Source organism: Notamacropus eugenii, chromosome 1 (assembly GCF_028372415.1).
Source record: "Notamacropus eugenii isolate mMacEug1 chromosome 1, mMacEug1.pri_v2, whole genome shotgun sequence".
NCBI lineage: Eukaryota > Metazoa > Chordata > Mammalia > Diprotodontia > Macropodidae > Notamacropus > Notamacropus eugenii.
In genome coordinates, this window is record NC_092872.1 from 395,335,293 (window position 1) to 395,356,953 (window position 21,661).

The 21,661-nt window shown below is 33.9% G+C and overlaps 1 long non-coding RNA gene across 2 annotated transcripts in view; it reads left to right on the forward strand.

The window, feature by feature from the left end:
* Positions 1-21,661, forward strand: part of LOC140518609 (uncharacterized) — a 321,838-nt gene that overhangs the window by 161,864 nt on the left and 138,313 nt on the right. The gene's annotated exons all lie outside the window — the stretch shown is intronic.

The window sequence follows — 21,661 nt, forward strand, 5'->3', positions numbered from 1 at the left end:
AGATTTGAAGGGTTGCAGAAAAAGTGGCAATTTTTGCATAGGGAGAATGTGATAAGCAAAACCTTGGAAAGAAAAACAAACATAATTTCTTCACAGGATGGTATGCATATAAATTTTGAGGATTCTAGGGCTTGTTTTCAAATTTATTCAATTAGCCTATAAAAAAGTAGGGTGGGAGGGGTAAAGCCAAGATGGCATAGTGAAAGCAGTGATGATCCTGAGCTGTTCCACAAATTACTTCAGATACCTCTAAAAAGTGAATCTGAACAAATTTTAGAGTGACAGAATCCACTAGGAGACAGAGCGTGGTAGACATCCAGCCTATGACCACTTAAAAGGTCGATGGGAAAGATCTATTACACAGAGCTGGGGGTGTGCAGAGCATGTGGGCTGCACCAGTATAGACTCAGACATAGAGTGGAATGGGAATGGCCCTGGGCATACTGAAACAGAAGCAGCAGTGTAGATTCTCAAACTCATCAGTACAAGAGTTGTGCATAACTGAGTGAGAGAGAAATGCAGGACTCCCAGTAACAACAGCAGTCACTCCTGAGAATATATCAGCCACAGATTAAATGTTTGAAAGTCACCTACATGAATTTCTAGGAGTCAAGATGACACAATAAAGTGTAAGTGCTCACACCCTCCCTTTGTTCACCTTGAACCTCCCAGAGAATATTTCCCCAGAAAAATCCTGAAATGGTGGAATTAGCAGGAGGGTCACAGTAGTCTCTCAGCTCAGGAGAACAGGGAGATTGAGGAGGAGAGTACCCCTTGTTGTAGCTGAAGGGGACCAGTGAAGAACATGAGGCATTTCATCAGGCCTCACCTCAGCAGGTAAGGAGGAGATCCTGAGCCCCAGGCAGGGTGGAGCCTATAAGTGCCAATAGCAGGACCACAAATGTGCCTGAGCACAACCAGGGGAACTGGGTAAACACCAGTGCAGATAGGGGTTCACCAGATGCTGAGACTGTTAGTGCTCTAACTCACCCTTAGGGGAAGAAGAGAACTCCTGTGTGACACCTCATATAGTGAACTTCAGTGTAATCATAGGGAATCTCAGAAAGACTTCACTTGGCCTCTGCCTTACACACACCAGCCAGCTCTGCAACATGTAAGCTGCAGCATCATTTAGTTTCTACCTGAAAGAATCAGAAGCCACGACACACAAAATCAGTAACCAGGACTCAAGTTTTCAGCACAAGAAATGTGGGACAGAGCCCCCAGCCCCAGAGCCCAGGAGAAGAGATCCACTTTAAAAGCCAGGAAAAAGGCAATCACCATCAGCAAGAAGAAACTCGGAAAAGCAAAGACCGTAGAATTTTACTATGGTGACAAAGACCAAAATATGAACTCAGAAGAGGAAAGCACTGACAATATACCCACATCTGAAATCATAAAAGGGAATATGAACTGATCTCAAGACCAAAAAGCATTCTTGGAAGAGCTCAAGGGGATTTCAACAGTCAAATTATAGAAGTAGAAGAAAAACTGGCCAATAATTAGAAAAAATATAATTGACAAAACAAAAGAAAAAGAATTGACTGAAGAGGATGCCTACTTTAAAAGTAAAATGGGCCAAATGGATAAAGAAGCACAAAATCTAATTGGGAAAATTGGACAAAGGACATACAAAAGCTAACTGAAGAAAATAATTTATTAAAAATTAGAACTGGGCAAGAAGAAGCTAATGACTGCATGAGATATCAACAATCACTGAAACAAAATCTAAAGAATAATATAATAGAAGAAAATGTAAACTATCTCATTGAAAAACAACTGGTCCAGAAAATAGGTCCAGGAGAGAAAATCTAAGAATCACTGGCCTACTGGAAAGCCATGATGAAAAGAAAAGAGCCTGGACAATATCTTCTAAGAAAACATCAAGGAAAATGGCCTTGAGGTCCTAGATGCAGAGGGAAAACAGTCAAATAAAGAAGCCACAGATCACCTCCTGAAAGAGATCCCAAATTGAAAATGCTAAGAAATATTGTTGCCAAATTCCAGAACTATTAAGTTAAGGAGAAAATACTGCAAGTAAACAGAAAGAAAAAAATTAAAATATGAAGGAACTGCAGTTAGGATCACACAGGATATTACAGCTTCTACATTAAAAGATCAGAGGGATTTGAATATGATGTTCCATACAGCAAACAAGCTTGGCCTACAACCAAAGATCAATTACCCAACCAAACTGAACATAATCTTTCAGGTAAGGAGATAGACATTTAATGAAATAAGGAGATTTCCAGACTTTCCTGATGAAAAAGCAAAAGCTCAATAGAAAATTTGATCTTCAAAAACAAGATGCAAGGGAGGCATAAAAAGGTAAACCAAGAAAATAAGGAAAAAAAAAAACCTTTCTTATTCAATATGGGCAAACTAGGGCTAACCCTAAATGCACATTCCTATATGCGAACATTATACTTTGCAATCTTGAGAATCATGTTTTCATTATGACATGTAAAAGGGATATACATAGAGGGAGTGTGTATAATTTAACTGATGTAATGACAAAAACCATAATGAAAGGGTGTGAAGGGATTGTAATTGGAAAAGAGAAAAGGAGGAGTCAGGAAAAGATAAATTATGTCACAGGAAGAGGCACAAAGACATATTATAGTAGATGGAAAGAGGGGAGGGAGATGAACATTGTTTAAGTTTTACTCTCATCAGATTAGGTTCAAGGAGTCAACAACATATTCATTTAAGTGTAGAAATCTAACTTGCCCTTCAGGTAGTAGGAGGGGCAAGGGGAAAGAAAAGAAGGTGAGGTTTAAAAGGCAAGGAAGAAATAATAAGGGAAAAGGGAAATAAAAGGAAAGGGTGCTGATAGAAAGGAGGGAAGATTTAGGGAGCTGGTGGTCAAAAGTAAAACTCTTTGGAGGAGGGGAAGGGAGAATGGAGAACTAAAAGCATAAATGGAGGGGGAGGGGAATAGAATGGAGACAAAGACACAGATAGTAATCATAACTGTGAATATGAATGGGATTAACTCTCCCATAAAATGGAGGTGGCTAGCAGATGCCATAATCCTACAATATGTTGTTTACAAGAAACACATTTGAAAGAGGGGAATATACATAGGGTAAAGGTAAAAGATTGGAGCAGAATATATTATGCTTCAGCTGATACAAAAAAAAAAAAAAAAAAAGCAGGGGTAGCACTCCTAATCTCAGACAAAGGAAAAGCAAAAATACATCTAATCAAAAGAGATAAGGAAGGAAACTATATCCTGCTAAAAGGCACCACAGACAATGAAATGATATCATTACTAAACATATATGCAGTTAATGATATAGCATCCAGATTCTTAGACAATAAGTTAAGGGAGTTACTGGAAGAAACAGAAAGCAGAATTATGCTAGTGGGGGACCACAACCTCCCCCTCTATGAACATGATAAATCTAACCTCAAAATAAACAAGAAAGAAGATAAGGAGGTGACTAGAATTCTATATAAGGTAGATGTGATACATATGTGGAGAAAATTGAACTGGAATAGAAAGGAATATACTTTATTTCTCAGCAGTAGATGCACATACACAAAAATTAACCATGTACTATATCATATAAACTTTGCAATCTAGTGCAGAAAGGCAGAGATAGTCAATGAATCTTTTTCAGATCATGATGCAATAAAAATTATATAATACAAAGGGCCATGGAAAGATAAACCAAAAATTAATTGGAAACTAATTAAGAATGAGTGGATTAAACGACAAATCATAGAAACAATCAGTAACTTCATTCAAGAGAATGATAATAATAAGAAAACCTATCAGAATTTATGGAATGCAGTGAAAGTAGTTCTTAGTGGGGAGGTTTATATCTTTGAATGCTTTCCTGAATAAAATATAGAAAGAGCAGATCAATGAATTGGGCAGGCAACTGTAAAAGGTAGAAAAAGAACAAACTGAAAATCCAGCAAGTAAATAACAAATTAGAAATACTGAAACCCAACAGAGAGGTTAATAAAATTGAAATTAAGAAAACTATTTAAGTAATAAATAAAAATGAGTTGATTTTGTAAAAAAAAAAAGACAAAATTGATAAATATGTGGTCAATTTGAAAAAAAGAAAATCAAATTATCAAAATAAAAAATTAAAAGGGTGAACTCACCTCCAATGAAGAAGAAATTAAATCAATAATTAGAAATTACTTTGCTCAATTGTATGCCCATAAATTTGACAATTTAAGTGAAATGAATATTTTAAAAATGTAAATTGCCCAGATTAACAGAAGAGGATTTAAAATATTTTAATAACCCCATCTAAGAAAAATAAATTGAAAAAACCATCAATGAAATTCCTAGAAAAAGATCTCCAGGGCCACATGGATTTACAAGTGAATTTTATCAAGCATTTAAAGAACAGTTAATTACAATACTATATAGACTATTTTGGAATATTGAAGGAGTCCTACTAATTTCTTTTTATGAAAGTGAAAACAGGGAAGAAAATTATATACCAGTTTCCCTAATGAATATAGATGCAAAAATTTTAAATAAGATTTTAGCAAAAAATTGCAGCAACTTATCATGAGAATAATACACTATGATCAAGTAGGATTTATACCAGGAATGCATGGCTGGTTCAGTATTAGGAAAACTATCAGCATTATTGACCATATCAATGACAAAACTAACAGAAACTATCTCATTATCTCAATAGATGCAGAAAAAGTTTTGGACAAAATACAACACCCATTCCTATTGAAAGCACTGAAAATCATAGGAATAAATAGAGCCTTCCTTAAATTAATAAGTCACACCTACCTAAAACCACCAGCAAGTATGTAAATATATGATGGGGATAAGCTGGATGTACTTCCAGTAAGATCAGGGGTGAAACAAGGATGGCCATTATTAATGTTATGCAATATGGTGTTAGAAATGTTAGCTTTGGTAATAATAGAAGAAAAAGAAGTTGAAGGAATTAGAACAGGTATAGAAGAAACTAAGTTATCACTCATTGCAGATGATATGACGATACACTTAGACAATCCTAGAGAACCAAGGAAAATACTACTTGAAATAATAAACAAATTTGGCAAACTTGCAGGATACAAAATGATCCTACACAAATCATTTGTATTTCTATATATTACTAACAAAGTCCAACAGCAAGAGACAGAAAGAGAAAATCACATTTAAAATTATGGTTAACACTATAAAATATCTGGGAATCTACCAGGGACTCAGGGACTACATGAACAAATTACAAAACACTTTTCTCACGAATAAAGTCAGATCTAATTAATTCGAAAAATATCAGCTGGTAGGCCAAGCTAATACAATAAAAAATGACAATTCTACCTATTTATTTATTCAATATCATACCAATCAAACTACTAGAAAATTATTTTCTAGATCTAGAAAAGTAATATCAAAATACATCTGGAAGAACAAAAGGTTCAGAATATCAAAGTAACCAATGAGAAGAAATATTAGGGAGGTGGCTTAGCCTTACCAGATCTCAAATGTATTATAAAGCAGCAGTCATCAAAACCTTTTGGTACTGGCTTAGAAATAGAGGGGTAGGTCAGTGGAATAGATTAGGTACTTAAGACAAACTAGTCAATGATTATAGCAGTCTGGTGTTTGATAATCCCAAGGAGCCCAGCTTCTGGCATCAGAACTCACTCTATGACAAAAACTGCCTGGAAAACTAAATAGTAGTGTGACAGAAATGGTATAAACTAATGCCTGACACCATACACCAAAATAAAATCAAAATGGCTACACAACATAGATGTAAAGGCTGATACTATAAACAACTTAAAGGAGCAAAGTATAGTTTGTCAGATTCATGGAGAAATTTATGACCAAACAAGAGACAGAGGAAATTATGCAATGCAAAATGGACAATTTTGATTACATTAACTTGAAAAGTTTTTGCATAAACAAAGCCAAAGCAACCAAGATTAGGAGGGAAGAGAAAACAAGTGGTGTCTGTAATAAAAGCCTCATTTCTAAAATATATAGAGTACTCAGTCAAATTCATAAGAATACAAGTCATTCCCCAATTGATAAATGGTCAAAGAATATGAACATGCAGTTTTCAGAGGAAAAAATTAAAGTTATCTATAATCATATGATAAAATGCCCATACTCTTTGACCCAGCTTTATCAGTTCTTGGGCTGCATCCCAAAGAGTTAATAAAAATGGGAAAAGCACATACAGGCACAAAAATATTTATGGCAGCTCTTTTAATCTTCTATGCAACATGAGTAATGTGAAAATATGTTTAATAAGAATGTATTAATAGAATCCATATCAAATTTCATGCCATCTTGGGGAGGCAGTGGGGAAGAATGGGGAGTAAATCTAAAACATGTGGAAGTGATTGTTGAAAACTGAAAACAAATAAATTTAAAAAAAAAGAAAGACATTTTCTCCATGCCAAAAAAAGTTCCTTATTCTTGGAGTTATAAACTATTACTAAAATACTAGATTAATCCTATGGACAAGTTTCAGCTCCTTTCCTATGTCTCTAATTAGTAGGAAGAGAGACATGATGAAGGTACCCAAGAGAGTTGGGGAAAGGTAATCATAAAGGAGGTTAAGTCTGGAAATACTAAAGAAAAAAAATATCTAGTTGAGAATACTGTTGAGACCATTTGAATCATCCCATAGTGTTTATGATTTATATCTTTCTCATTTCAATTTGACATTATCATCTCTTGCTTTTGTCTTCATAGCATTAGAAGTTAGTACAATGTCAACACATTTTAGACACAATAAATGTTTGATGAATCATTGATTGATAACATTTCTTGTCTTTTTCTCTTTTTAGTAGTACTTTATTTTTTCCAATTACATGCAAAGGCCATTTTCAGCATTTTTTAATAAAATTTTGATTTCCAAATTATCTACCTCTGGTCTTCCCCCCCCCCCTTTCCTGACACAGTAATTAATTTGATGTAAATTATATATGTGCAATCATGTAAGACACGTTTTCAATATTTGTCATATCGTATAAGAAGAAACACAACAAAAGGGGAAAATATGAAAAAAAATTAAAGTGAAAATTGCAGATTTTAACTTTATTTGGGCTACTTCAGTTCTTTCTTTGGATGTGAATAGAATTTTCTATCATGATTCTCTTGGAATTGCCCTGACTCATTTTATGGCTTAGAAGTGCAAAGTTAGTCTTAGTTTATCATCACACAATCTTGTTGTTACTTTATACAGTGTTCTTCTAGTTTTGTTCAGTTCACTTTGCATCAGTTTTTGTAAAACTTTCTACATTTTTCTGAAACCATCCTGTTTGTCATTTTGTATAGCACGATACTCATTTAGCCATTCCCCAACTGATGGGCATGCTCTCAATTTCTAATTCTTTTCCATGACAAAAGAAGGTGCTATAAATATTTTTTTTGTACTTGTATATCCTTTTCCATTTTTTATGATCTCTTTGGGATATAGGTCTAGGTGGGGTATTGCTGGATCAAGGGATATGCACAGTTTACTCTTTGGGCATAGTTCCAAATTGCCCTTCAGAGTGGTTGGATGAGTTCACAATTCCAGTAACAGTGTATTATTGTCCAAATTTTCCTACATCTTCTCCAAGATTTTCCATTTCTCTCATATTAATTAATTTGATAAGTGTGACCTGGTATTACAGAGTTATTTTAGTTTGCATTTCTCTAATCAATAGTTTTTTTTTTTATATGAGTGTAGATATTTTTGATTTCTTCATCTGAAAACTCTCTGATCATATCCTTTGACTACTTATCAATTGGGGAATTAATTGTATTTTCATAAAGTTCCCTCAGTTCTCTATATATTTGAGAAATAAGGACTTTATCAGAGATACTTGATGTAAAAAATTCCAGGTTTGTACTTTCTTCTAATCTTGATTGCATTGGTTTTGTTGGTACAATTAAAAAAAAACAAATTTAAAATAAGATTCATAATATTTCTAATGTTGCTTTCCTGATGTTTTGTACTACTCTTTGATTTAGAAACATTTCATTATTTTCATTAATTTTCATATTTTAAGGTAATCAAAATTGAGCTTTGTGGAATTTGTGGAATTAAAAAAAGATGATTATGAAGCTACCTGATTTTATGCAACTGATTTTACATGTTATTTATAATAGCATGGATTCCAATTGATGAATGCTCAAAGAATATGATCTAGCAGTTCCAAAGGGAAAAAATCCAAGCTATCTTTAATCATATGAAAAAAGAAAATCAAGTTGCTGACAATTAGAGAAATGCAAATTAAGGTAACTCTGCATTTCCTCTTCACACCCATTAGAGTGGAAAATTTATTAAAATGAAAAAATCACAAATGTTGGAAGGAATGCAAAAACAAATAGGCATATAAATGTATTCTTGCTGGAATTGGGACTTGGTAAAACCATTCTAGAAAACTGTTTGAAACTGCGTCAAAAAAGTTGCTAAACAGTGACCCAGCAACTACACAGATACACCTATGCCTCAATGAGACAAAAGAAGGAAGAAAAGGGCTTATATGTATACAACTTTAGAACAATTCTTTCTTAATGTGTGTGGTGGCAAAAACTGGAATCTAGAGTAATGTTAATCAATTAGAGGATTGGGGAACAAATTATGATATCTAGTTATAATGTAATCCTAGATGTAATGCAGTTTGCAAGAAATAAATAAAAATTTTTTCAGAGTAACTATGTGTGAATTTTATGAATTAATGCCAAATGAAAGGATGTGAAACAGGAGAGCAATTTAAACTATAACATCAACAATGTTAAAGCAAACCTTTGGAAAATTTAAGAACTCTAATCAACACAATGATCATTCACAATTCCAAAACACTGGTAATAGAAAATCCTACTAACTTCCTCACAGAGATGTGATGGACTGATAGGGAGAATGAAGCCATAATCAATGTAGGATGTGAATAACAGGTACAGTTTTTTTTTGGAGACAACAAAATAGGAAATTTGTTCTGCTTAGCTATGCATATTTTGTACAAGAGTTTTGTTTTCCTTTTTGGGGGGGTTGGGTGGGAAGGAGAGAGGTGAGATGAAGAAAAAGTAAATGCTTGATCAATAAAAACAAAATATATTTAAAAATAAAAGTAAAAGGAAGGAAAACAAAATTACTATTACTACTGGAAACTTGTTGACCAGATAGTCCTCTAACATATCTAAGATACTCTTTACCTTTGGAATTTCTTGAGAGTTTCACAAGGCATTTTCATCACTTCTGATGTATGTTATTTTCTGGTACCTCAATTCATGTAGGAGGAAAGTTGACATCAGCTGAAGATCAGATTGATCCTTCTATTTATTTTTTGGTTATGGGAAATGTTAAGGTCCCAAGAATAGATTAGTTTTCTTAGGAAGGAACTAGATGAAGAAAAGTAGTGGGCCAGAGAATGAAGTTTGTAAAAGCATAGATTTAATGTATAGGAAGAAGACAAGTCCACAAAAGAAAGGATAGTGAAAGAGAGAAGAGAACCTGAAAAATGTGTTGTTATAAAACGCAAGAGAATGAACTATTCGAAAATGGGAAAAAAATCAATTACATTAATTCCATTATCAAACATTTATTAAGCACCAAATATGTTCACAACATTGTGCTGGTCATTAGACATAATCTCTTTCCCTCAAAGAGCTTAAATTCTACTGGAGAAATAGCACATTCACCGTACTAAATAAACATATTCATTTCAAGCAGCAAAGAGTGTTATTCTATTCTCTCTTTTGACCCTATCCCTCCTCAAAAGTGTTTACTTCTGATTACCCCCTCCTCCCATTTGTGCTTCTGTCTATTATCATCCTAAATTCCCCCCCTTATCCCCTTCTCCCCAACTTTCCTGTAGTGTAAGATAGATTCTCATACCAAATTGAGTGTGCATGTTATTCCCTCCTTAAGTCAAATGTGATGAGAGTAAGCTTCACTTTTCCCCTCTCACCTCCCCTTCTTCCCCTCCAGTGAAAAAGTTTTTAGTGCCTTTTTTATGAGAGATAATTTGCCCTATTTCATTTCTCCCTCTCCTTCCAATATATTCCTCTCTCACCCCTTAATTTTATTATTTTAGATATCATTCTTTCTTATTCAACTCACCCTGTGCCCTCTGTCCATATGTATATAATCCCTCCAAATACCCAATTACTGAGAAAAGTCTCAAGAGTTACAAATACTATCTTTCCATGTAGGAATGTAAACAGTTCAACTTTAGTAAGTCCTTTATAATTTCTCTTTCATGTTTATCTTTTCATGCTTCTCTGCTGCTTGTGTTTGAAAGTCAAATTTTCTCTTCAGTTCTGGTCCTTTCATCAAGAATGCTTGAAAGTCCTCTATTTCATTGAAATTACATTTTTCCCCTGAAGTATTATACTCAGTTTTGCTGGGTAGGTGATTCTTGGTTTTAATCCTAGCTGCTTTGACTTCTGGAATATCATATTCCAAATCCTTTGATCCCGTAATGTAGAAGCTGCTAGATCTTGTGCTATCCTGATTGTATTTCCACAATACTGAATTGTTTCTTTCAGGCTGCTTGGAATATTTTTTCCTTGACCTGGGAACTCTGGAATTTAGTTACAATATTCCTAGGAGTTTTTTTTTCTTTTTGGATCTCTTTCAGGAGGTGATCAATGGATTCTTTCAATATTTATTTTGCCCTCTGGTTCTAGAATGTCAGGGCAGTTTCCCTTGATAATTTCATGAAAGATGATGTCTAGGCTCTTTTATTGATCATGGCTTTCAGGTAGTCCCGTAATTTTTAAATTTTTTCTTCTGGTTCTATTTTCAAGGTCAGCTGTTTTTCCAATGAGACATTTCAATATTGTCTGCTATTTTTTTCATTCTTTTGGTTTTATTTATAATTTCTTGATTTTTCATTAAGTCATTAACTTCCATCTGCTCCATTCTAATCTTTAAGGAATTAAAGTAAGCTTTTGGATCTCCTTTTCCATCTGGCCAGTTTTGCTTTTTGGGCAATCTCCTCATCATTGGCTCTTTGGATGTTTTTGTCATTTGGTTTTGTCTAGCATTTTGGGGGGTCTCCTTTAGTAAGTTGTTGACTTGTTTTTCATGCTTTTCTTGCATCACTCTCATTTTCCTTCCCCATTTTTGCTCCATTTCTCTTATTTGATTTTCAAAATCCTTTTTGAGCTCTTCCATGGCCCAAGACCAATTCATATTTTTCTTGGAGGCTTTGGATGGAGGAGCTTTGACTTTTTTTTTTTTCTGTTTGCATGCTTTGGTCTTCCTTGTCACCAAAGTAAGATTCTATAGTCTGATTCTTTTTCCAGTTTTTGCTCATTTCCCCAGTCATTTTCTTGACTTTTGAGCTCTTTGTCAAGGTAGTTTTCTGCTTCCAGTGGGGATGGGGGGTATATTGTCAGCCCCTCAATTCCCCCCACAGTCTGTGGACCTAGAGCTCCAGAAACGGTGGTTGCAGCTGCCCCTGCTGGTGCTGTGACTGCTATGGGTTCCTCAGCCCCCTCTCCCCTCAACTGCCCTAGGACTGGGGCTGGACCACTCCACTTTCCTGCACTAGTCCCACAGGCTTTTCCCACTCACCTTACAATTTATCCTCACGGTTTTGGGGTCATGAAGTCTGGAAATCACCACACCTATGAGAGATTGAATATCCCCAAGGCCTACTCAGGTCACCTTTGTGTACTTGCAGCCCACACTGGACTGCACTCTGCTCCTACAATGGTGTGATAAATGCTTCCTGGAGACCTTCTAGGCTGTCTTGGGCTGGATATTTGCTTCACTCCATCATTCTGTGGATTTTGCATCTCCACAATTTGTCTAGAGCCATTTTTACAGGTATTTGGCTGGGTTTGGGGGCAGTATTCTAGAAAGTCTGTGCGGTTGCTCTCCTATCTTGACTTTGTCCCATCATCATCAATTTATACCTTCTCTATCTCAGCAAAAAATAATGCTAGCCACTACCTATAAATAACTTATTTTCATGTCCATTTTATATTTTCTTTTAAACTGAATCAGCCTTTTTTGTCTATTCTCAAATGATCCATACCCATTGCTTCTTGCAAAACCAAGTTCAGTATTCTCTTCTTATATGACTTACACTAGTTACTCTTTCATGTAGCATATTGTAATATATAAATTAAGTTTAGTTCTATATAAAGATGCTATTGAAATGTTTCATACTGTTATATTACCTGAGTAATAGTTTTACTGAATGACCATTAATTATTTTGTGATTATAGATAGGGCCTAGAGCTGTGATTTGATTAGAAATGGCAAATCCCAGAAAAGGAAAATTCCTCTACCAATGGATAGAAACATCTTATTACCAAGTTTCAGTTTTAGAGAAGTACCTAGAATATTGAGAAGTTAGCCAATCTGTCAAGATTCATATGGCCAGAATTAGTCATAATTTGGATTTTAGGTCAGTTCTTGATTTTGAGATCATCTCTTTGTGGGCTATACCACACTGCCTTCATTATTATGTGTAAATTTATTTGTTCAAGTTGTTTCATTCTCCTCTTACTATAGTAATCAATAGCTAGACATGTGTTATCAATATGTAATTCTTATGAGATATATTATACTGTAAGAAATGTGTCTGCAAATGAGATAATCTGAAGCACAAATTCTGAGCATGATCACTTTGTTAGCAAGAGTAGCAACTGCAACAAAATGAGATCCCAAACTCGACAGTGGCCAGGAATATAATAGTACAGAGAAAACAATCTTTTATACAGTTGTTAATGGTATAGGTTGGGTTTAGATTTGACATAATCATGCTGACTTAATGTGTGACAGTTTTCCCAAGTTTATGGAAGAGAAAAACATAGAGTTGATTAACATCTTCTGGAAAGTACTATGCTGGGCAGCCCTCTACACCAGAGTGGTCCAGTGCTAGACTTAAAATCAAGTGGAATATCTTATGGTCATGTTGACTGATCTTCCTTCCTTCCTTCTGGAGTAAGATAGATTAAGTACATGCTTGAACCCAGAGAAATAGGGAGGAAAACTCCTATAAAGAAATCAAACTATCTTATAGAATTTTATAGAATTATAGAATCTAATGTGAAGAAGTTAAACTGTCTTCTTAAATCAAACAAATTCTTAAGTACTGATTAGATACAATTCTCAATCAACAATTATTAAGTAGTAGAGAATAAAGTAGGATTTCAATTTTTCAATTTCACAATACCTTAGATTGAAAGTCAGTCTCAAGGTCATGAAAACCTGGCTTCAAATACAGCTTTTGATAAATATTGATGGTGTGACCTTGAAAAAGGTCACTTAACCTTTCAGTAACCCCACCCCCACATACCATAGACTCTGAGTTGGAAAGTATATATATATATATATATTTTATTAATAAAAATCTTTACTAGGAATTTTCTATACCAGTGCAATCTGAGATCCAGTTTAATGTGTACATGTATATATTTGTGTACATGTACGTGTGTGTCAAATATATGCTTTTCATTTTAAAATCTAAATTCACCACCACCATTTTAAAAATAATACACATTTTGATCAGAATTTTGCTAGTATATGCTAGCGTCTAGTTGAGCACAGTGTTGTGAGGGCTTATGATTAGCTTTCATGTGTGTAAAAGAGAGGAAAGAAAGCAAATAGATGGTTATGATATAAGGTTTAAGGAAACATAGTGATTTAAAAAGCCTGAATGACATGGACCCAAATATAATCTTGCAAGTAGTTTGTTGGAGAGAAAGAGAATGATTGATTTTTTTAAAGCTGCTCCAGTATGTTTTAACTCTTGTGGTATTGCTTTGCTGTATTGATCAGTGCTGATGGTTATCTCTCAAAGTCTGTGCAGTGACTAGTCTAAATAGTTATCTCTTCAACTCTTCGGTCTGTCACGTTTCCATCAGTTGACCTCAGTTAACCTCTTTTACTTTGTCAAATCTAAAATGTTAGAGTAGAAGTCCAACTAGATCTTTGTCATCTCTCTCCCTGTGACAGGAGAAACAAACTAAAAAATTGAGAGAGAAGAAAGCAGAAAAGGTTAAAACAATATCAACCAAATCCCTTTCCAGAAGCAATTATTTATATAAGGACAAAAATAGCTTAAAAACGAAAACAACCAGGACATTTTTACATGAGCTCTTCAACTTTAATGTAACATTTTGTTCAGTTGTTTTAATCATGTCTGACTCTTTGTGACCCATTTGGGTCTTTCTTGGCAAAGGCATTGTAGTAGTTGAGGAATCTGAGACAAACAGGGTTAGGTGACTTTCCCAGATTCACACAACCAGGCAGAATTTGAACTCATATCTTACTGATTCCTGCCTAGCACTCAATCTGCTGCACCACCTAGATGCCCTGAATGTAACTAAGCAATTACAATTTGTGAAGCCTTGAAATGTTTTCCATATTGTTCATTTACGACAGTAACCATAGTAGAACAGTTACCTCCACATTTGGAGATTGGTTTGGAGAAAACTGGTACTATTGTTATTATTTATCAATGAAAATGTTTGATCAAGATCACTTAGTGAACAATTCATTTACATTCCATAACTAGCGTCAGAATGGTTTTTTATGGGCCTAATGTAATTTACATCTAATATGGTTAAAAACAAAAGGCAATAGTTCTTTTAATCAAAGGCAGGGAATTGCTGAGGTAACCAATATTTAAAAATCAATTTGCTTCAATAATTGTTCTGCTTGTCCCAATATTTTAAAGTGACTGTGGTTACAAAGACCAGGACCTTTCTTTATTGTTCTTTAGCAGCCATAATATGACCAGTTAGATAACTGTCATTCTAGGAAATAAAATGTGAGAGAAGATAGCATTTAACACAGTGCCTGGTAGATAGTAGGCACTTCAGAAATGTTTATTTATTGATCCTGACCAATTGCTTCTCCATTCTATAGGCATACCTCCTTTTATTCACATCCCACCACTCCCCAGCCCTGGTGATCAGGTCATCACTACTACTGTTCCTGGATCATTATCAATCTACTCTATGGGCCCTCTTATCATCCCTTTAATTATCTAAGGGAAAGGAGAGGGTAAATTGATATTCCTTGATAGCAATTTCCCCTCCTCATTTATGTTGTTGCCTCATTGGAATGTATGTACATTCCTTTAGTGCAGAAACTGTCTTTTCTTTTGACTTTGTAATCCCATTGTTTTGTATAGTGCTTGACACATAGTAATCCCAGAATAGAAGGGTTATGTATAAAGAAGGATGATGAGAGAGAGAGAGAGATGATAATATAGAGGATTCAGTGATGAGCCTGGAATCTAAAGACTTCAGTTCAAATGCTTCTTCAGATGGTTAAATAGTTATGTGACTCTTTGCAGCCAGGTGGTACAGTGGATAGAGCACCAGTGCAGGAGCCAGAAGGACCTGAGTTCAAATCTCATCTCAAACACTTGACACTCACTAGCTGTGTGACCTTGGGCAAGTCACTTAACCCCAATTCCCTCATCCTGGGTCATCTCCAGTCATCCTGATGAATATCTGGTCACTGGATTCAGATGGCTCTGGAGGAGAAGTGAGGCTGGTGACCTGCACAGCCCTCCCTCCCTCAAAACAAAGTCAAGTGCAAGTCATGTCATTATTTCTTTCATGGCATGGTCCTCTTCAGCAAAGAAGGATGAACACACACGGTTATGTGATTCTGAATGAGTGGTTTAACTGATTTCTACTTCATTTTCCTCAAGTGCAAGTGGCAGGGGGAAATAAGATAATAATTATACCTACCTCGCAGAGGTTTTGTAAGGATTGAATAAGAGAATTTTTTGTAAAGCTGTTAGAATATTTGCCAAAGTAGGTACTTAAATACTTGTTTCTTTCTGATTGGTTGTTGTCAATTCTCAAAGAAGACCAAAATAATATCACTATGTTAAGAGTCAAGTTAGAGTCTGGCCAACTGTGGCTATCAGATCAGTGAAACCTGAGAATGTTCTACCACAAGTCAGGCACAAATAGTCTATTTGAATATGTGAAACTGATTCTCTAAATTTGTGCATCTAGCATTTCTTTTGAACTACTTCAATTCTGCTTTGCTTACAGAGCACAGCACCTTCTCTGATGAGGGTATGCTATGCTGAGCAGTTCTGTGCCGGTGTTTCCCATATCACAAGTCAATTCCAAAGTTCTTAAAAGAGACTTTTTGCAATCCTTCATATCTATCTATCTATCTATCTATCTATCTATCTATCTGTCTGTCTGTCTGTCTGTCTGTCTGTCTGTCTATCTATCTATCTGTCTGTCTGTCTGTCTATATCAATATTTATCGATATAGACATGTAAATATCTATATATCTATATGTATATCTATCTATCTATCTATCTATCTATCTATCTATCTATCTATCTATCTATATATATACATATATATATATATGTTCGGTTTCCTACTATTTATGACATCATTACATATGGGTGACAAACTTGTGAATGGTCTTTGAAAGCAATATTTGATTATGAATCATTGCACTTTAGAATTACATTGGTTTATATTTTAGAAATCAGTTCAATTTAAGTATAAACTGTATTTTGTAATTTTTCCACAATAGACAGCTTTTGAATGATGGCATAGAATTACATATATTGTATCATAACTATGTGAGGTATATGTGAGGTTCTCCTAGGTGTCGTACAAAAAGCAATAGGTTTGGAGTTCCATTATTGATTGCATGTGTTGCAATATTCAACTAAGCCACTCAGAAACTCTGGGTCTTCACACATAAAACAGGAGTGATATTGTTTGGACTACCAACCTTATGGGATTTTTAGAAGAAAAGTCACTTAAAGAGACAGAATATCATAATGTGAGGAAATACCATTAAAAGTACACAAATGTTTGTTTCCACTTTTTAACGTATTGTTTGCTTTTAAATTATCAACATAGTGTCACGTTGACATATAAATCACATTTTATCTCCCAAGCACTGAACTAAAAATATAAAAATAAATATATTTAATATAATGGACATACTTAATATTTTTCTTCAAGTCATGCAAGGGTAATAAGAATAATCCACTTTTACATATATTTTCAAATAGCATTCTGGATTCAAGTGCCATTAGACTCTTTTTATCTTTAGTAGTTGAAATCTCTTAAGAATCATTCATCACAAAAATAGCATCAAACCTATGCATATAAATTCAGTTGGGGAGAAGAAAAAAACTTGGTGACTTTACAGGTGTCAATTTTGATGCAATACACTGCTTCTGTGTACAGCTGCTTGAACACATGCATATATGTGCTGCTTTTATCTGCTGGTTTAAATCTCTTCACAAAAGTACCACATAAGTGCAAGTCCCATGAAATCAGAAGCAGCCCCAGAAACCATTTACATTTTTATTTATAACATCTTTATACATTAAGGTCTAATATTGTGCCTGTTATTTCAGAGCCAGTAACAAAATAGTATGAGGGTGAAATATTTAATGAAATGAAGGTTTTAGTTTAGGGTATTAAAAAAAAATAAGGAGAAGGAGAAATTAGTAGATCATGTGCTACTAAATGTATGTAGAACAATATGCTACTTTCAAACAGAGCTTTAACATTTCTCAGAAGGATCTAAGAACAAAGTGGTGACAATTTAAAACACATTTTAATCACATCCAGCTTTTCATATCCTTTTCTTTGATATGTCTTTTTCCTGTGTAATTTTTGTATTATGACATTTCCCTTGTTTCAGTAGAAGTCTCTCCTGTTCTTTCTCTAACCTCCCACCCTCCCCGACTGTTTTTTCTCCTTTCTTCCTCCTAATTATACAATTAAGTAAAGTCTTACTTCAAAACTCTTTCTTTTTTTCTACTTCAGGTGTTTTGCAAAGATCTCTTAATTTTTCTATTAGAATATGACCTCTTTGAAAGCATTGACTGACTTGTTTTCTTGTATTTGTATCCCTGCCACTTAGCAATGTGTCCAACGTATAGTTAAATGCTTAATATATGCTTAATAAAAGCTTAATGGATTGATGATTTTATTTATATGGATATTCCCTATAGTGGTTCAGACTATCTAACATTGTTAATGGCTCTTTATGGGCTGTGAGTTTTGTGTTCTTCTATAAATCTTCAGTAAAGAATATACCCAAAGCATCGCAGGAACTCCTCAGAATCTTATCATATTTTCTATATTTTAGATTATTGGTCCTTCAGTTATTCCTCACTCTTGTTATTTGACTCACCTACTTCCTCCCCATATTTTTATTTCATGTTCTGTTTGCTTTTTTAAAAACCAGTACTCACATTAAAATTATTCTTTATGATATGCTATCACATACTTATAAACCCAGTTAGTATTTACAATTATCTCTTCTACCTCATAAAAATTTCTGCCCCCCTTCCTATCAGGGAAAAAGTTGGAATTACTAAAGTATTAAAAGATAAAATATGTTGATATTATGCAATACTATACTTATATTTTAGGTATTTTTGAGTAGCTAAACTTTTTCTGTCTTGTCTGCTGGACCTTGCATGTCATCTGTGGCTTCCACAGAATTCCCATTTAATATATTTTGCCAACCTGCAATATTTAGGGAAAGTCATGATATGGAAGGGATAAATGTATATGGCACTTAAAATTTGTAAAATATTTTACACATGTAATCTCATTTTTTCCTCAACCCCAACCCTTTGAAGCAAGTTCTATTACTATTCTCATTTTATATATGCAGATATAGAAGGTAAAAGAGGTTAAGTAACAACACAGGGTTAAACAGTAGGAAAAATGGATGAAGCAAGAATGATTACTAGTACTGTTGATTCTGAATCCAATGCTTAATACCTCTCTGCCACAATGCTCTCAACTCTCCTATTTACCAAATGTCCAAATCACTTGCAATTAGATCTTTCTGAGGTCATGGTCCTCCATGATTTGCCAAAAAATTTAAAAATAAAAAGATCATGAGGAAAAAACTTTTTAAGTGTACTAAAAGTTTAAAAAAAAAGTGAATTTCTGTGCCCCATACTCTAAATGGAAGTACATCATACATAAACATGTAAGAATTAAAATATTAACGTAACAACAAAATACCTTGAGTTCACATAATTCATGGTTCAGCATAACATTGACCTCTTTCAAACCCCTTGAAAAAGTACATCACCTTTGGGAGCAGAATTTTAGATAATTAAGTTTCTTTTCCTCTAACGATTTAATATTAAAAACAGGTGAGTTTATTGCAATGATTGCCTTCAAAAGGTCTGGGGAATATGTCATTATTATATTAACACTGTCAAACTAATAAAGACATGACTTCATTAAGGAAAAAAAAAACTTAAAAATCTAATCATCCCATGCTTCCCCAACAAAAATAATTCCAACTCCCTGTTTCTTTTCACATAGCAGAGAAATCATCCCCAACCCATCAGAAATTTGTATTCTATTTCTGAGCTACTCTGGTGTGATGGAGAAGCTTTCGTCTTATCTTTTAAGTTAACAGGCTTCCATATCAATATGTAATTATTCCCTCTCCTGAACACCTTGCTTTCTAGTGCCTCTTTATCTGATATCTTCCTCCATTAGAGGGTAAACTTTTTAAGGGCAAGAGTTGTCTTGATTGCTAAATTAAAATAAATTGCCAAAGGAAGGAACAACTTAAGATGTCTAGGGAATGCTTCCTAGTAAATGACAAATCATTATTGCTTCTTTTAGCAGCATGATAACATTCATTGTAATGAGGTATTTTAGTATTCAAGTGTATGCTATATCTTATGTCCATAGGATTCCTATCATACTTTAGCATGATTTAAAGTCCACCTAAAATAATTGTTAATAATCACAGAAGATATTGGAAAAGAACATTTTAAACCATTTTATTATATCTTGAGTATGGACATTTACTTTTTAAAAGGAAAGCAGTATCTCAAAAAAACATGTTCCTTATACTTTGGGCTTGAAAAAAAATTAAGATTATAAAAGTTAAGAAATATAGAAATGATCTTTAGACAAATAATATTACACGATTGAAAAATTATTCCCCCCAAAGTATTCTATTTTGCTATAGTGTTTCTGGTGTATGTGTATGTATACACATGAATATGTATATATGTATATGCACATGTATGTATATTCAATAAAGGAAGTTAATTGTTTTGTAGTATCTATCCCTTTCTCCAACAGGGAAGAATAAAGTCTTCTAATATTAATGTTATAGACATAGCCCCACTCTTATATGTAAGAACATACTATTACATAGTATTTTCATTTTTATTTCATTTCGATTCACAAAATAAGCATTTCCATAATATAGCATAATAAAAAAGATGATTGCACATGAAACTGCAGATCTACCTTTTACAATTTGCTATTCCCTCCAAATATACAACAAAGTTTTCATGTAAATTGCTTTCTCTTCCCACATCCCACCCTAGAGATGGTTATCATTAAACACAAATATATGTATGTGTACACCCCTCCCCATACACACGTGTATGATTATTCCTTACATATAATCTATCTATCTGTTCTTTCTCTACCTGTAGATATCTTTCTTCATATGTTCTTTATTTTTAATGTGTGCAGTTATAATTGTCAAAATGACTTAGTTACTCAAAGTTGTTCAAACAATATTGCTGTTACTCTATACAATGTTTTCTTGGTTCTTCTCACTTTGCTCTTCATCATTTCATGCAAGTTTTTTCATGCCTTTCTAATATAATTGAACTCATCATTTCTCATAGCACAGCAGTACTCCATGACAACCATACACTGAGGTTATTACTACAATTTTTAGGGTCTAGTTTTGGTCGCATTTCCCTTCACAAAATAATTTGGTTTTAATTTAGTACAGAATATTTTTAATATGCCAGAGCATTAACACATAATAGAACGTTATGGACACATTTCTCCAGTATAAAGGAAACAAATTTTTTTTCAACAGAAAGCATAATCTATGAAATGAAAATTGCATTTTAAAAGATAAAATTCATAAATAGTCCTGGGAAAAGATATAATATGCTTTTGTTTACGTAAATCCTTCTGAAGAATGAGAATCATGGGTAATACTTTAGGCTCCTATTCTCAATACCAATTAAAATATGCAACTCTGGCAGTATAATTGACCCACATGATTCTTTAAAAGATAAACAATTCATTTGAGTTTCATGAAATAGAACACAGAGTTTTTGAAACTAAATGATATGTCCAGATGTTTAATAGAAATTCTCTGAATAAGGTGTTGTGCTTTGTCAGTGATTTTGTGCTAGATTATAGCTTAAAATATATTTTTTTCAATTGCAATACTATTACATTGTAAAAAGTTCTTTTATATAGAGAACTTTGTCAGCTAAGTTCTTTGGAACTGTGGCCTGGAGCTACATGATTGTCTTTGAAAATGAATATTGTCTAACAGGATATATTTTGTTATTTATTAGAGAATTGCAGTATTTTCCTTATAGGAGCATTTGCTATTTTTGTATCTCCTGGAACAAAGACTATTTTCTTTCCTTAGGAAGTGGTAGAAATAAGAGACCAACTCCAGATTTTATTTTCATTTGCAAACATTGTTGGCTAACCTGGCTTTATAATATCCCTGTTGAACATGCAGAGTTGAGAGTGTTGTATTGTGGTGTGTGTATGTGTATGTCTTTACATATACCAATATATGGAGCTGAAAAATGCTTTACAATAAAACATTTAGAGAAATAGCCTCTGATTCTCAAGAAAACACAGAAAGGCATTATATTGTAGAAGTATGGTGTAATATTATATATATAGAAAAGAAATGAAATACCTGT